At 49.3% G+C, this 18,336-nt stretch overlaps 1 pseudogene; it reads left to right on the forward strand.

The window, feature by feature from the left end:
- Positions 1 to 252: 252 nt before the first annotated feature.
- On the forward strand, positions 253 to 2,481 carry LOC138276108 (zinc finger protein 135-like; annotated as a pseudogene).
- Positions 2,482 to 18,336: the final 15,855 nt, after the last annotated feature.

Here is an 18,336-nt window from a genome sequence, read left to right on the forward strand (position 1 = left end):
TGTAGCACGTGGTGCTCCGTGAGCGCCCGTTCTTTACTAAGTTACTCTGTGAACACTGGTAAATGTCCACTAAGGAAGATGTGATGTGCTCAACAGAACTTTTATTTAAATATGTTTGTATGGTGTACGTTTCAACAGTGGTAAAGAAGAGATGACTTTTACAATACATAAATATTTTGTATTCATATTCCATTACGATTCCATTTAGCAGTTTTCATTTTCTTTACATCCAACAGGAAACAAGTTTTGAATGCAGAAAACGATTTTATATAATGAAGATAATATTGTAAATCTGTAAAAGCTGTCAGAAATAATGAGCTCCAGTATTCGGGACAATATCAGTGCAGTCAGCGACAGAGGAACCGGAACATAAACTGACAGATCCTGGAAGAAGGAGTCAAGGCCAATTCAGTGGCTATAAGAAGTGACCTCTACAAAATTAAGGCAACAACACTGACAAACCACCTCCTGTACAAACCGGCGTCAACCACCAGCTTTGATCGTGGGATCGGTATGATTTGACTACAGCAGTGCTCTGCTTACTAGAATGATAAAAGACCACCATTCAATGCTCTAGATGTATCGTAAACCCTTTCTGGCCAAACTACAGCAACCAGGGAAAAGCACAAGAGAGTGGAGCCAGACAACTGAAGGGTAAAGGAAGGAGGCTTCTGCTAAATAAAACAGAGCACTGCCCCCGTTTCCATCAACCAGGAGAAGAAAGGATCTTTACCCGCAAGTATGCGAAACCATTGTCCTATTTAAAGACACAGTCACCCAAAAAAGAAGCTTTCCACATATAATGCACATGATAAGTATTTAGTGACCATTGCTCTGTATTGTTAAATCAGAAATCTAACATGCAAAATACCACACACGTACAGGGAGTGTGGGAAGAACACAAGTGCTTTATCGGCCATGTTGGCCCTTCAGGAAACACAGCCACGGGATGTAGAAAAATATATACCTGACACAAAAACAACAACTAAGAAAGAAAAAAGCATACACATGCAGTGAGCGCTTTAGTTTGTCATCCGAACTAAAGCACTCTCAGCAAACGCACACAGGAGAAAAAAAAATCAAATGCAGTGAATGTATGAAGAGTTTCATTAACTTATCAACACTACAAAGACATCAGCAAACACACACAGGGAAAAAAACATTTAAGTGCAGTGAATGTGTGAAGAGCTTTCGTCAGTTATCAAACCTATATACTCATCAGCGAACACACACCGGGGAAAAACCATTCAGGTGCAGTGAATGTGTGAAGAGCTTTGGTCAGTTAGCAGCCCTAAAACAACATCAGCGAACACACACGGGAAAAACCATATAATTGCAGTGAATGTGTGAAGAGCTTTAGCCATTCAGCATACCTAAAAAAGCATCAAACAACACACACAGGGGAAAAACCATTCAGATGCAGTGAATGTCTGAAGAGCTTTGGGCTGTTATCATCCTTAAAAACACATAAGTGCACACATACAGGGGAAAAGCCATACAGGTGTAGTGAATGTGTGAAGAGCTATGGACGGTTATCAACCTTAAAAAGACATCAGCGGACACACACAGGGGAAAAGCCATTCGGGTGCAGTGAATGTGTGAACAGCTTTAGGCAGTTATCACACCTACAAAGACATCAGCGAACCCACACAGGGTAAAAACCTTTCAGTTGCAGTGAATGTGTGAAGACCTTTGGTCAGTTATCAGGCCTAAAACAACATCACCGAACACACACAAGGGAAAAACCGTATCATTGCAGTGAATGTGTGAAGAGCTTTAGCGACTCAGCACGCCTAAAAGAGCCTCAAACAACACACACAGGGGAAAAAACATTCAGATGCAGTGAATGTCTGAAGAGCTTTGGGCTTTTATCATCCTTAAAAAGACATCAGTGCACACATACAGGGGAAAAACCATACAGGTGTAGTGAATGTGCGCAGAGCTTTGTACGGTTATCAAACCTAAAAATACATCAGCGGACACACACAGGGGAAAAGCCATTCAATTGCAGTGAATGTGGAAGCAGCTTTAGTCAGTCAACACAGCTAAAACTCCATCAGCAAACACACACAAAGGTAAAAGCATTCAAGTGCAGTGAATGTGAGAAGAGGTTTAGTTCTTTACCAAGCCTAAAACAACATCAGCGAGTGCACACAGGGGAAAAACCAGACCATTGCACTGAATGTGTGAAGAGCTTTAGTCGATTATCAAGCCTATTACCTGAGCGAACACACACCATCACTGAATAAACAGAAATTATTTATAGGAAATGCAGAAAATATGGCAAGAATTTACATTGAACCGGTTAAATGTGCAAATTAGGTGTATACCAGTTTTACCATGTTGAGAAGGGAGAGGGCAAGCACTTCATCACTGGTTAGCAGGAGTAAAGTGCACAGAGTCGTAAAGCCACAAAACGGGTTCAGGAAGAATCTGGGGGATGTTTTGCAAAAGATGGTAATTTCCAACAGTATCTTTTCCCAGCAATTTGGTAATTTCTCTACACGTGGCAGGAAGAAACAATGAAAAACAGGAAAGACAGTATGGCCCTCATTACGACCCTGGCGGTTTGTAACCGCCAGGGCCGCGGGACGCGGTGGCACCGCCGACAGGCCGGCGGTGCCCCGCGGGGCATTCTGACCGCGGCGGCTTAGCCGCGGTCAGAGAAGGGAAACCGGCGGTCTCCCGCCGGTTTCCCGCTGCCCCCAAGGAATCCTCCAAGCCGGCGCAGCTTGCTGCGCCGGCTTGGGGATTCCGACTCCCCCTCCCGCCATCCAGTTCCTGGCGGTTCTCCCGCCGGGAACCGGATGGCGGGAGGGGGAGTCGCGGGGCCCCTGGGGGCCCCTGCAGTGCCCATGCCAATGGCATGGGCACTGCAGGGGCCCCCGTAAGAGGGCCCCGCTTGTATTTCACTGTCTGCATAGCAGACAGTGAAATACGCGACGGGTGCAGTAGCACCCGTCGCACCTTCCCACTCCGCCGGCTCGATTACGAGCCGGCTTCATGGTGGGAAGGTCGTTTTCCCCTGGGCTGGCGGCGCCAGCCCAGGGGAAAACTTGGAATGCCGCCCGCGGTCTTCAGACCGCGGTGCGGTATTCCTGCGGCGCAACTTTGGCGGGCGGCCTCCGCCGCCCGTCAAAGTTGTAATGAGGGCCTATGTGTTTAGCACAATGTAGAATAAAATCAATTAAAGCTTCTGTGAAATAGATGTAGAAAGAAAAACATCCAAGCACACTTGATCACGCTAACTGTAAAATTGACTCTAAGAACAATAGTGCAATGAAGAAAGGGTCACCTACCTGCAGTTCTGGTTCTGCTTTATAGGATCTTCATTGATACTCCTAACCACTGGAATACTTCCCTGTAGAGTCCCAGAACAGCTGTTTATACACAGTACTTGGAGTTACCTTCAAGGCTCAGGGCCTCATTAAAGGTTTGGCAGGCAGTGAAAGCCACCCTCTAAACTCCCGTTTTCGGAAGACTGCCAGTGCGGTCTCCCTCCTGCTGGCCCTATTAAGAGTTTCCCACTGGGCCAGCAGGCGGAAACAGAGTTTCCACCCACTGGCCCAGCAGGAAACAGGACACAACATTGATGCCGGCTTGTAATTGAGCCGGCGGCAATGTTGCAGTGCTTTGGGTGCACCAGCAATGCAGACAGTGAAAAGCGAGATGGGGCTGGCCATGGGGGCCCCTGCACTGCCCATGCCAAGTGCATGGGCAGTGCAGGGGCCCAGCACCCTGTCTCTGCCAGCTGGCGGAGATGGGACTCGTAATCCCCAGGGCAGCACTGCTTGCAGCACTGCCCTGGCTGATTGGGACCGCCAGCACCACCAGGCCGTCGGATGGCCTAAAAGCAGAAGTGCCTGAGGTCCGACTGTGGCGCTTTCACCATGGTCATAATGTTGTGGCCGGACCGCGATTCTCACGATCTGCACGTCTCTTACCACCGTAGGCTGAGGAACTTGGAGGAACACCCGGTTGCTTACTGGTTCTGGACTGGCCAAGATAGGGGCGACCCCTTCTAGTAGCCACGGTGCTGCTGACAGGAATAAACGCCAAGGCAGATCGTACCCTCCAGAAGGAGTCTCAGAAGAAAAACCCCAAAATGGGAAAAAAACCTCTAACACAGAAACTCCTGAAAAAGAGGAAAAAAACAATGAAAAAGGGAATAAATATAAGGCTTTCAGCAGGAAAAAAGAAGGAACATGAATGGAGCTGGAACAGGTGCGAGGAGCACCACCAAACGGAAATGTTTGCAACGCAAGGAGGGAAGGAACTGCAGAGCTTATATAGCATGAAACAGGAAAAAAGACCTAGTAGAAAAGGAAAAGGAAGAAGGCAAAGGCATGCTGGGAGAAAGAACATCAAGGAAAAAGACAATATGGAAGGTCAAGAAGAAAGAAGAAACAAAGACAGAAGAAAGGAAAAAGAACAAAATAGGTAAGTGACAGAAAAGCAGGAGGCAGTCAGGGGCTGCGGTGTGACCCAGAGTGTGAGATATGCACTCTGGGTCGCATCGCAGAAAAAGAAACACAGAAAATCCGGCTGAGGCGGTTCCGGCGTCCTGGCATGTGGACCGTTGAACCGCCCGTGGACTGAAAAAGGGACGCCGTGGTGTTCTGTGGCATCACAGCGCTTCGGTGGCGGTGCAACCACGATCTTGGCAGACAAGAGACTGCCAGGGTCATAATAGGCACCCTAGTTCTTTTTAAGCCTAAACTTAAAGTAGAAATACTTAAGTACATATGTATATAGCGACGTACCCACAACCCTCCTTTAAGAGAACAGTCGGGTAGGAGGGCGGGTCAGTTATGGATTCATTGAACATTCCTACGAAGAAGAACAGTCATAAATACTAGAATAGAATAGCAAGCTAACTCATTGACGAAGTGGCTGGTAAATTATAGTCCAGCAGAAAAAACAGTAAAGAACCTTATTTGATAAGGTTTGTAGGACTTCCCTGACCTAATCCAGCTTCTGCTTGATTATCAAATTGTAATCAATAGTGTTTACAGAAGGTGTCAATAGATTTCCATGCTGCAGCTCTGCAGACGTCCAATTGAAGCCATTAGTTATTCGGGAAGTAGTACCTGCTTTTTCTCTTCCATAATGTGCTCTGGGTTTGCCTGGCAATAGTTGGTTTTTGTTGGAACCGTGATGGTAACATAACTACATGCATGCCACTAGATAGTGATTGTTTAGAAGTAGCCACTTCTTGTCTTATATGACCATAGTTTATAAATAATTAATTTGTATTTTTGATATCCTTGGTTTTATCTAACAAAAAAAAAAAAACAAGATCCCTTCTGATATCTAACTAATGAAGAGCCCTCTCTGCTGGTTTAATAGGGTTGGGAAAGAAAGTTGGTAGAATGATGATCTGATTGATGTAAAATTCTGAGACAACTTTAGTCAGGAATAAAGGGAGTGTTCTTCAAACCACCCTATTCAAATGAAAAACAATTAAAGCTTTCTTGAAGTTAACTCAAGAAAGCAGTTTTCCATGAAGGATGCCGTAAAGTAGCTTTATGAATTTATTCAAGAGTAGAAGCCATTCATTCTGACAGTACCAGATTTAGCTCCCAAGTTGGGGATGCATTTTTAATAGAAGGGAAAACTTTTTTAAGCCCCTCTAGAAAAAGTTTAAAAAATGAAATTTGTTGAGTTGATTAACAGGTATTTTCAGTTGTGCTTTGCTGTGGGAATGTGACTATACACATCTTCAAGGTCTATTGAGCAGAGACAATGGTTTCTTTTGTGGTTTGGACAAAATTGGTGAAGTGCCAACATTCTGAATGTTTTCCTTTTGAATGTATTTGTTAAGAAAACACAGATCTAATACTGGATGATGTTGGGTTGTTTGGCCATTTTTGGGGACTAGAAAACATCTTAAGTGAACTCCTCTGTTTCTTTGATGCAAAGATTCAATTTTGACTGATTTATTTGGTCCGTAGGATACGGGTTTGTTGCACTAGCAGCAAGAGTAAGAAATTAAGCGTTGGTTTTGTGGCAGATGAAGTAGCTCCTTTTTGTAATGTTCAGTACCCATTTGTCTGTTATTGTTTTCCGCTCTTCCATGTGATATGCGAGCGCACCCCCCGTAGGAGTGGATAACTATCAGAGGGGGTGTTAGAGGATCTTTGGCAATCGCCAGATGAGTTTCTCCCTCTAGAGTGTGAGTTTCTGGGAAGGGGCAGTTTCTTATTTTGATACCGACATTTGTATTGCTGTTCCTGCCCGTGCTTTTGTTACTAAGGCCGTCTTTGATGTTGTACTGTGCTGGAAAAATCAACGTTCTTTTTGACTGTACTGGTTACAGAACGTTTCTTTCATCCCAACAGATTTTAGAGTTTCCACTTCATAGGAAGCATCTTTTGGTCCATATGTTGGCCAAAGAGGGCTATACTTATAAGTTGCAGCACTAATTACAAATCACCTAATCATCTCTCTAAGGTTTTTCCCAAGAAGTGTTGTGACACTTGTGTTTTTCCAATGTGTTGATGCTGTTCCTCACATTTCTTTCCTAGTGATACCAATTCTCTTGCTTTCCCTCTAAGGAGCAGCAGTTGATTCAGGATCTGAAGGATGTTTTCGTCTCACAGCTGCGACAATCACTGAATCAGGCTTTAGGACTATTTTGAGATATTCTGGTTCTTTCTGTGGTGGTTTCTATTTCTTCAGTAGATGTGGAGTTGCTGATTGAGAAACATGTTCTCTTATATTTCTAAAAGTCCTGGGACTAATAGTAAGAGAGGGGTGGGTGCTGCTCTAGATTGTAATGTTTCCAGAATTACAGATACCGATGACTGAGGTGTCTCGGAGCGTATGTTAAGCTTAGCTGCTCTTCTACCAGTACCTCATGGAAGGTAATAATGTCATCTATTGGCGACTCTCTTGAAGACGATAGTCCTGGTGATGTAGGAGTGTATGAAGATAGATCAGATATGTGCATGGCGATCTGGACCTAGTGTGAGATCCTGAACTTCTTCAAGGGAGGCTCTTGGAGATGTACTTCTAGGTGTTTGTGGAGAAGGTGGTTTCCACTTGTGTATCAGTGACATTGAAGTGGCCTTTGACATCTTTCTTTGAGGTGATAAGCCCAGAGGTCTGTGGCGAGATTGTATTGGATCCTCAAATGGTATTATTGGGGTGACTGAGCTGTGCAGCAAGGGTTCAGGGTCAAGAGACGGTGTGTCTGCATCCAGGACAGACAGATGTTTCTTTCCTTTATCTCTTTCATATCATGGAGTACCTCCTACAGGTGAAGAGTTTATTACTTGAGAAGCTGAAAAATATATGGATTGTACCATTGAGGGTGATATGGGCCAGACCTTAGACTTAAGAGCGAGAGGTTGGCAATTTTCAATTCTAGACGGTGAGTGGTGGTCTTTCAGCATTAACAGTGGTCTCATCGACGGTGAGTGATGACACTTCGATGTTCACAGTATTCTCTCTGATGTTGGCAGTGACTTAGAACCTATGGTGATCTTTGTGCTCTTGACATCAACGGGGATGTACGGCGTTGTCGTCTGGATGTTGAATGCCATCAATGTCGACAAGGTGGACCCTGTCTGGACAGCGAACAAGTCGGCCCTGATGGGCTTCATGTCACTGTCAATGATCTTGACATTGGTCTATGGTGACGTTGAGGATGATGTTGTTTTCCTTTATTTCTTTTCTCTTTTGACCGACCTCTGTGACTTTTGACAGAGAGTGTGATGTAGATTGTGAACCTGATGTGTTTAGTTTATTATTTTCTTTCTCTCTTCCTCAACTCTCATATCTTGTAATATGCCTCTCAGTGTTTTCTGTCTTTAGTGTTCTCTTTGACATATTTTTACAGATATCACATTCCTGGAGAGAATGAGAGGCAAGCAAGCAAACTACGCATGCTTTAAGTGCATCAATTACAGCCTTCTTCCTTCCACATTCCATCCACTTTGAGAAAAAAGAAGTCATGATGGTTGGAACACCAGTCAGAATCTCAAACAAAAAAATGAGTTCACTAAACAGTAGGGGATAAGGCCTTTATGAAAGCTTAGAAAATTGAATTCCTGACAGGAAAATATCTGGTTTGAAAGGCAAAATAGCCTCAGAGATGTGCTGAAATCCTTCTCTCACAAGCCGCAAAAACAAACTTGATCAGATAGGCAGCTGCCAGTACAGTGTGTTGTGGAAGGGGCGCATCCAACACTTAAAGGGGCAAGCTTGTTTTCCAGCTTTGCTATCTGTCGTTAATGTACGCCAAAACAGGCTTTTTTACCTCTGCACATGTATGCTGCAAAGCGGTTCGATGAATATGGACTAAAAAGATTTATCTGAACAGTCAGAGCAAATGAAGCCTCTGACAGCCTATATCCCACAGATATCTGTATAAGACTTATCGACAAAAGGCTTTCTTCAGATGCTTTTTTATTCCATGAAATAACCACATCAAAAGGATTTCCAGAATTCAGGCACGCTGCAGCGAATTATTTGAGTGTTTATGATTATCATTGACGATCCTAAGATGCATAAGGGTATTTTCTGCTAACTTTGGGGATAGTGATAAAGCCCATAAACTCAACGCACTCTGACTGAAGCAGGAGACCTGTTATGGTCGTCCACAAAAATACATCCGACTTTGAGACAGTAGCCCTGCAAGAAGAACCAAATTAACAAGCATACACTAAAGACTTTTCATAGTTGAATATAGTGTTGGGTCATATTTTGGTATGATTTCATATTACTCCGTGTCCGTCCAGGAACCATTTCCAAAAGCACAAGAAGTGAAAGTAGGAAAATGTGAGCTGCGACTCTCAGGGTTAATGCTTGCAGTGCACTTTATTTATCTCACAAGTCCTGACGCAGGAGAAGTGATGCTGTTTTCGATCATCACATGCACCCATCATGGTTGCACTTCCCCAGAGGTGTCTTAACATCGAGTTGGGTCCTTGAGAGATTTGCTGGCTCACAACTGCCTATGTAAATGAATGCAAGCTAGGTTAATTTCATGTAAATGTATCTTTGTATGTTTTATATTAAAGCATCATTCAACCAAATCCCTAATAGTGCCAGGCCTAAATTGGTGCATGATGGAGAAATTACTGATAGAAGAAACAACTATTGAAAAGTTTGGTTTTAATAGATTTCTAAAGGCTTGAGAATTAGGTAAAGATTGAATGTTGAGAAGCGAATAATTCCAGTTCTTAGGAGCTAAACTCGAAAGGTGACCACCTGTTTTATATTTCTGGAGCCTGAGCATTGCAAGAACAATTCTGGATTCAGAGGTAAAGGGGCACAATTGATACCGGGGCTTGTCTATGCTAAAAAAGGAAAACCTATTTCAGGAGGTGAATGCATAGATATAAAAAGAATGCTCTGCCTCGTGAGCACAGAATTCACAATTAAGATGCAGTTGAGACCTCTTCAAACCACAATTATGATTGACAGCAGTATTCTAAATCATCTGGAAATGACTTGTATGTTGCGGGAACCACAAAGCATTGTCAAAGGCCAGCATCACACATAAAGCCGTTCAGCAATAAAATATACACATAAAAAAACAGAAATATATTCATTAGACAAAGGCAATAACAACCAGTGCATTCCACTGGGTTAATTTTATCCACTTACCGAGTTCTGCAAGTTCTCCCCCCCATCAACCGCCATCACCACCACCCAGTCAGTGAGAAACGGCAAACAGACTGTTTTTCCACAAACACATCATTATACACAACACAAAACACAAAACTTTAGGAAGATTAAATTCCTTTTACTTTTGTACAAACACAGACCCGTTCTAAACTAGACACTTTGGGGGTCATTACAACCCTGGCGGACAGTGTTAAAGGTGTGGTAATACCGCAAACAGGCCGGCGGACAAAAAAAGGGAATTATGACCGTGGCGGAAACCGCCAACAAAGACAGCCACTTTAACACTCTGCCCGCCACGGCGGTACAGACAAGCAGTGCGGCGGTCACCGCCAACAGACAGGCGGAAGACAATGTACCGCCCACAGTATTACAACCCACCAATCCGCCACCTTTACCGGGGCGGATTCACCATGGATAAAAACACGGCGGAAACAGTTTCTGCAATGGGAAAACGCTCACCTTAACACATCCCACGAGGAAGGAGGACACCATGGAGCTGGAATTACAAATCCTACCAGCCCTTCTCTTCCTACTCATCTATGAACACCAGCGGTGGCGAAGACAACGGTGAGTACTGCACCTACGACATAGGGGAGGGGGGAGGCAAAAGTCTGGGGGACACACACGCAACACCCCCACCCCCACCCTCGCATATTACAACACACACACCAATGCATTTACAAACATCACAGTAACAACCCGCAACCCCCCCGGAAGAATGCAAAGACAAAACGAAATCAGTTCGAACATTGTAATGTATCAATATACATGTGTCAATTATATACAGATATATAAAAACTCATACAAAGGTATATACAGTACGAGAAGTAGTGCAGATATGCACATCTCAATGTCCGTGCACCACTAGGACAAAAATGCATGGGCGAGACCCACACAAGATACCTGTCCACAAACGGAGAGAACACTGCCGGTGCATCAGATCGAAATACAACAGGCACCTCAGGGGGAAGGGAAAGGGGGCACCTCAGCCGGATTACAGCACCAAGCCACATCCACGACGGGGCTCCATGCCCATTGATGTATCCTGGGGAGTGCAAAGCCACAGTCTCACAAGTCTCTACAGTGGGTGGTTTGCCCACTGTTCCATCCTGGGGAGTGCAAAGCCACAGTCTCACAAGTCTCTACAGTGGGTGGGTTGCCCACTGAACAATCCTGGGGAGTGCAAAGCCGCAGTCTCACAAGAACATAACAGCCTCTACTGGTTCTGGAGGGGGACTGGTGCCCAGAGTGCTTCATCCTGTGAAGGACTGAGGTAGTGGATGCTGTTCTCCACTGGTTCTGGAGGGGGACTGGTGCCCAGACTGGATTAGTCTCCCCGTGACAGTTCCTGTCCCGTCACAGTCCCAGCTGCACATGGGATAACGATGCTTGATGTGGCGGTCTTTTCCTTCTTCTGCAGTGCATGCCGTGTTCAGCGGTGCTTGCCCTGTTCAGCGGTGCCTTGCCATGGCGGTCTCTGGAGTGTTCAGCGGTGCTTTGCCATGGCGGTCTCTGGACTGTTCAGCTGTGCTTTGCCCTGTTCAGTGGTGCATGCCCTGTTCAGCGGTGCTTTGCCATGGCGGACTCTGGAGTGTTCAGCTGTGCTTTGCCATGGCGAGCTCTGGACTGTTCAGCGGTGCTTTGCCATGGCGGTCTCTGGACTGTTCAGCTGTGCTTTGCCATGGCGGTCTCTGGACTGTTCAGCGGTGCTTTGCCATGGCGGTCTCTGGACTGTTCAGCGGTGCTTTGCCATGGTGGCTTCTGGACTGTTCAGCGGTGCTTTGCCATGGCGGGCTCTGGACTGTTCAGCGGTGCTTTGCCATGGCGGTCTCTGGACTGTTCAGCGGTGCTTTGCCATGGCGGGCTCTAGACTTGGCATTGGTGTGTGGCATGACGCTCCCTCATTGCCCAGCAATGCCTATGGCGGTGGTCTCCAGACCAGTGACGATACTTGGGCCCTCCTGAGCAATGACTCTGGCGGTGGTCTCCTGACCAGTGACGATACTTGTGCCCTCCTGGGCAATGAATCTGGCGGTGGTCTCCTGACCAGTGACGATACTTGTGCCCTCCTGGGCAATGACTCTGGCGGTGGTCTCATGACCAGTGACGATACTTGTGCCCTCCTGGGCAATGCCTATGGCGGTGGTCTCCTGACCAGTGACGATACTTGTGCCCTCCTGGGCAATGACTCTGGCGGTGGTCTCCTGACCAGTGACGATACTTGTGCCCTCCTGGGCAATGCCTATGGCGGTGGTCTCCTGACCAGTGACGATACTTGTGCCCTCCTGGGCAATGACTCTGGCGGTGGTCTCCTGACCAGTGACGATACTTGTGCCCTCCTGGGCAATGCCTATGGCGGTGGTCTCCTGACCAGTGACGATACTTGTGCCCTCCTGGGCAATGCCTATGGCGGTGGTCTCCTGACCAGTGACAATACTTGTGCCCTTCTGGGCAATGACTCTGGCGGTGGTCTCCTGACCAGTGACGATACCTGGCGGTGGTCTCCTGACCAGTGACGATACTTGTGCCCTCCTGGGCAATGACTCTGGCAGTGGTCTCCTGAGCAGTGACGATACTTGTGCCCTCCTGGGCAATGCCTCTGGCGGTGGTCTCCTGAGCAGTGACGATACTTGTGCCCTCCTGGGCAATGCCTCTGGCGGTGGTCTCCTGAGCAGTGACGATACTTGTGCCCTCCTGGGCAATGACTCTGGCGGTGGTCTCCTGACCAGATACGATACTTGGGCCCTCCTGGGCAATGCCTATGGCAGTGGTCTCCTGACCAGTGACGACGGTGCTGGCGGTGGCGTCCCGGCCACCGGGAAGGATGCCGCCCTTCTCCGCCGTGATGCTCACACCAGGCTGTGCAGACTTCTTCTGGCCCTTCCCCACCTTTGGAGGAGTCACAGCTGACTCTGCAATCTCCCTGGGACCCCTGTGAGTTGTTTTGCCTCCAGGAGTCTTCAGCCGGTCCCGTCGGCCACTTTCCAACTTCAGAGCCTTTACAGGGGGTGGACTGGCAGTGCCTTGGCTCCGTGTCACACTGCCTGCCCTGGTGGCCAGTGCACTCCACACACCTTGAACACGCACCACTGGTACTGGAGGCTTTTTGGCTGAGGCGCTACGACGGGACTGATGAATTGGAGGGGTGGGGGTGGGGGCAAAAAGGTCAACTTTGCAGATGGACAGTTTCTGACGAACACTGGGATGGGTAGCTGGAGGGGGTCTGGGAGTGGAGGAAGAGGAGGTGGTTGTAGGAGGTGTCACTTTAGCTGTTTTGGGTGCAGGTACTGGAGGCTGTCGTGAGGTGGATGGACGTTGGGTGTGTGGGTGCCCGCGTTTGTGTACTTTGGGAGGGGGCGTCACAGACACCCTGGGAGAGGACACAGGGGACGTGTAAATGGGAGTGGGGGTGGTGAGTGCAGGTGAGCGGGGTGTGGTGCTGGGTGTTCTGGTGCGAGTCCTAGTGGCTGTAGATGTAGTGCATGCAGGTGAGAGTGTAGACGACACTGGGAGGGAGGCGATGAGGAGGGGGACACAGTGGAGGCAGTGGATGTTGCTGTGTCTGTATGTGTCTGATGCTTGTGTGAGTGCCTGTGGGATGTTTGGTGCCTATGTTTGCCTGAGCTACTTTTGGGTGTTGATGTGTGTGCATGCTGGTCTGATGGTGTGCTTGGGATGGGCTGGGGTACAGGGGATTGGGTCTGGGTGGAGGAAGTTGGAGGGGGGAGGCTAGTCACAGGGACAATGGCTGCCATCTGTGCTGAGGCCAGAGATTGCAGGGCTCGCTGAAGGGCAGCCTGACCAGAATGAATGCCCTCCAGGAATGCATTACCGTGTTGCAACTCCCTTTCCACACCCTGGATGGCATTCATAATGGTAGACTGCCCAACAGTGAGTGACTTGAGGAGGTCAATGGCCTCCTCACTGAGGGCAGCAGGGGTGACTGGGGCAGGGCCTGAGGTGCCTGGGGCAAAGGTGATGCCCACCCTCCTGGGCGAGCGGTAACGGGGTGAACGCTGAGGGGCTGCTGGGAGGGCGGTGCTGGTGGAGAGGTGGCAGCTGTACCTGTAGAAGTGTGGGGCACAGATGGTGCCGCCACCACAAGGGTCCGTGTCGCTGGTTGGTGATCCGGTGGCCAACGTGAAGCTCCCCTCGCCCTCCGTCCCACTGGTGCATTCTGAGTCCGTGGTGTGGCCCTCCATGGCCATGTGGGATGCAGCTCCCTCGTGCTCCGGTGCCACTGTAACTCCGCCTGATGATGCTGATGCACAAATGAACAGGGAGAGCACAAAAGAGGGGGGACGACGACAGAAGAAAGACAGGTTGAGTGCATGGCATACCGCAACCGGACAATACAGACACAGCTGCCCCCTGCACTACGCCGTGCTCCTGGCCTCTACAGATGCAATTCCTGGGATCTGGCCTACATGGCTATGGTGGATATCTGCACACATGGATGCCACAGGGGCATGTATACCTGTCCTTGGCACTCTACTGCGGTGGGGTGGCCTGCATTACGGAGGGGCCTAGCCTATGGAAGTCGCCATGGCCTAGGGAAACCCACAGCCCTCCTCCCACACCTAGACCCCTCAACTGCACGCAAAGTCCCCAGAATGATAGTATACTCACCCCCTTGTGTCTGCTGTAATGCCCTCAAGCGCCCATCCAACTCAGGGTAGGCCACAGCCAGGATCCGGAACATCAGGGGGGTCATGGTGTGACGGGCACCCCTCCCACGTTGGGAGGCCATCCCCAGCTGAGCCTCCGCCGTCTTCTTTCTGCAGTGGCGAATGTCCTCCCATCTTTTACGGCAGTGGGTGCCCCGTCTCTGGTAGGCCCCCAGGGTCCGGACTTCCTTGGTGATGGCACGCCAAATGTCCTTCTTCTGGTGGGCGCTGACCTACATGACATGCACAAGGGAAGAAGAGAAGTCATTACCAACTGCACCGTCGATGTAAGTGTCCCCCTCCCTACCCTTGCCATGTGGCATATGCATTCACATGCATTCATGTTCCCTGAACTCTGCCCCCTTCCCTCTTACAACCAGCCCTCTCCACCCAGGCCTAGCCCATACAACGTGCTCCCTGTATACTTACCTGTTGGTCTGGAGGACCGTAGAGTAGCGTGTACTGGGGGAGGACCCCGTCTGCTAGTTTCTCCGACTCCTGAGCAGTGAAGGCAGGGGCCCTTTCCCCAGACGCAGCAGCCATCGTCGCTTCCAGACCGAGGTCACAGCATCACTTGCAGTGTAGGTCTTCTCCTTTCGAAGGTCAGGTATCGAGTGATTGAATAGATAGAAAATGGCGGTGACGTCCGCAGCATTGCGTATCGTCAACGCCGGCTCACTTGTTCATTGGCTACTGGGACCCATAGGGTCCAATGTTAACCAATGCAGAATTGAGCCGCGGCCTACCACCGCCTACCTCGACGGTGTGCAACGCCAGAGCAGTTACCTCACAATACCATTGTCCCAGTTTAGAGGTCAGACAGCCGCCATTTCAGGGGCCCAGATGGCTTCATTTACTTCTGCGTCACACATAGCTAGGCCTACACTCAACACACATAAAGGAATGGTTTTGTGTTTGGTGTCGTGTTCTGTGTATCTGTGGGTACATACCTGGAAATTTCTTTACTCTGTGGTCACTGTTGTCCTTCCTAGGCACCGTCAGCTGGGACAATTGAGAAGATGGCGGAATCCTCCTGTGTACCGACCGCTAGTGGACCTGTTGACAATGGAGGAGAGACATTTAATCATCACCTACAGGTTTGACCATTCCACAATCCAGGAACTATGTACCCAGTTGGAGCCAGACCTGATGTCACCAATCCGCCATCCCACTGGAATCCAACAGTGGCCATGGCATCATGGATGTCCCAGCCTATGTTTTCCAACGTGTTGTCCAGAGTGTTGGCTGCCCTGCTGAAACACGTAAGGAGATACATCATTTTCCCTGAGGTGGAGGATTTGGCTACAGTGAAAGGTGACTTCTATGCCCTTGGACATATCCCCATCATAGGTGCTATTGATGGGACCCATGTAGCTCTGGTCCCCCCCCACAGGAGTGAACAGGTGTACAGGAACCGGAAGAGTTATCATTCAATGAATGTACGGATGGTACGTTTGGCAGACCAGTACATCTCCCAGGTAAATGCTATGTTCCCTGACTCAGTGCATGACGCCTACATCCTGCGGAATAGCAGCGTCCCTTATATGATGGGTCAACTCCAGAGGCACCGTGTGTGGCTATTAGGGGACTCTGGTTACCCCAACCTGTCCTGGCTACTGACCCCAGTGAGGAATCCCAGGACCAGGGCAGAGGAACGCTACAATGAGGCCCATGGGTGGACTAGGAGGGTGATCGAACGCACCTTCGGCCTCCTGAAGGCCAGGTTCAGGTGCCTCCATATGACAGGTGGTTCCCTATTCTACTCACCGAAGAAGGTGTGCCAGATCATCATCGCCTGCTCGATGCTTCACAATCTTGCTTTGCGACGCCAGGTGCCTTTTCTGCAGGAGGATGGTCCAGATGACGGTGTTGTGGCAGCTGTGGAGCCTGCGGACAGTGATGAGGAGGAAGCTGAGGAAGAAGACAACGACAACAGGGACTCTGTCATACAGCAATATTTCCAGTGACACACAGGTGAGAACATTTTCATTTTTACCATTACATTCACTGTCACACGTCTTCCTCTATCCTGTGTGTAATTTCATAGCATTATTTGGTAACTGAGTTGTACCTTTCCATTACGGTTTCACAGGTGTGGTTACCAACGTGTGTTATCTGCTTGCATCCTTCAAGGACTTGTGATGTGTGACATAGGTATGTTGTCTTTACAACTAGAAACGCATGTTGACACTGTCATTGATAATACATTTTACCAAATCACAGACTAACTCCAGATTTTTTTGTGTTTCAAGGGTGTTTATTGAAGTGCTCAAAAATGGAGCGGGGTTGTACTATGGTGATGGGGGACGCTGGAGGAATGTCCATGGCAGAGTCCAGTCCATTGGTCATACAGGTGCACTGGCCATATAGGCAAAGGAAGTGGAGCTGGGGCAGTTAAAGTATGGACAGGGTAACAAAGTGGGACAGTGGGAGGACAATCAGGGTGGTCTCATTTCCTGGCGGGGGTCTTGCCATCTTGCTCTGTCCTGTTCCTGGATCTCAGGGACCGCTTTCGTGGTGGTTGTCCATCTGCAGGGGGTGGGGTGCTGGTGTGGTGGTCCTGTGACGGGGCATCCTGTCCACTAGCGCCGGCGGAGGTGGTGGGCAGTTCATCATCCTGGCTAGTGTCAGGGGCTCCTTGGAGTGCCACGGTGTCCCTCAAGGTCTGCTGTATGCCCTTCAGCACCCCTACGATGGTGCCCAGGGCGGAGCTGATGGTCCTGAGCTCCACCCTGAACCCCAAATACTGTTCCTCCTGCAGGCGCTGGGTGTTCTGAAACTTGGCCAGGACCGTCGCCATCGTCTCCTGGGAGTGGTGGTATGCTCCCATGATGGAGGATAGGGCCTCGTGGAGAGTGGGTTCCCTTGGCCTGTCCGCCCCCTGTCGCACAGAAGCCCTCCCAGTTCCCGTGTTCCTGTGCCTCCGTCCCCTGGACCGTGTGCCCACTACCACTGCCCCAGGTCCCTGTTGTTGTTGGGGTGGTGGGTTATACTGGGTTCCCTGTAGTGGTGGACACACCGCTGATTGACGAGTCTTGGGTAGGGAGGTATGGGCCAGCTGGGTGGGTGCTGTGCTGGTGTTACCAGAGGGTGGAAGGTCAGTGTTGGGCTGTGCCTGTGCAAGGGGAACCGACTGTCCCGAGGCCCACGATGGTCCGGGCTGGTCATCAGGATCCAGTAGGGCAGAGCTGCTATCGTCACTGTGGGTGTCTTCTGTGGGTGGAGTGGAGTTGTCTGGGCCCTCCGGTGTGGTGACGGTCCTTCGTGATCCTGCAGGGGCATAAGTGCATGATTATTGCATGTGTGTGTGTCATGGTGTGCAATGGGTGGCTCACCGTGTACACCAGTGCAAGCATTCCTGTGGGGGGGCTTGTGTGATGATGGTTGGGCGGGGTGTTCTGGGTATGTGCAGTGAGCATGCTTTGGTGAGGGGTGACCATGCTTTGTATTTGCATGCGGGGCTTGGTGTTGGGATGGGTGGTTTGTGTTATTAGTACATTAGTGAGGATTTGGAGTAATAGGGGAGGGTGTGAGGGTGGGGGGGTGTGATAGCATGCAGGTAGGGTGGGGGATATGATAGTTAAGATTTGACTTACCAGTGTCCATTCCTCCACCGACTCCTCCGAGGCCCTCTGGATGCATGATGGTCAAGACTTGCTCCTCCCATGTTGTTAGTTGTGGGGGAGGAGGTGGGGGTCCGCTGCCAGTCCGCTGAACCGCGATGTTGTGCCTGGAGACTGCTGAACGCACCTTCCCCCGTAGGTCGTTCCACCTCTTCCTGATGTCCTCCCGATTTCTTGGATGCTGTCCCACAGCGTTGACCCTGTTGACTATTCTGCGCCATAGCTCCATCTTCCTGGCTATGGATGTGTGCTGCACCTGTGAGCCAAATAGCTGTGACTCTACCCGTAGGATAATCCCCACCATGACCCTGAGCTCCTCCTCGGAAAACCGGGGTTGTCTTTGGAGTGACATGGGGTGGTGTAGGTGATGTGTGGGGTGGTGTATGTGTTGATGAGTGTGGTGCGGCGGT

The sequence above is a fragment of the Pleurodeles waltl genome, unplaced genomic scaffold (assembly GCF_031143425.1).
Source record: "Pleurodeles waltl isolate 20211129_DDA unplaced genomic scaffold, aPleWal1.hap1.20221129 scaffold_37, whole genome shotgun sequence".
In the NCBI taxonomy this organism is placed as follows: domain Eukaryota; kingdom Metazoa; phylum Chordata; class Amphibia; order Caudata; family Salamandridae; genus Pleurodeles; species Pleurodeles waltl.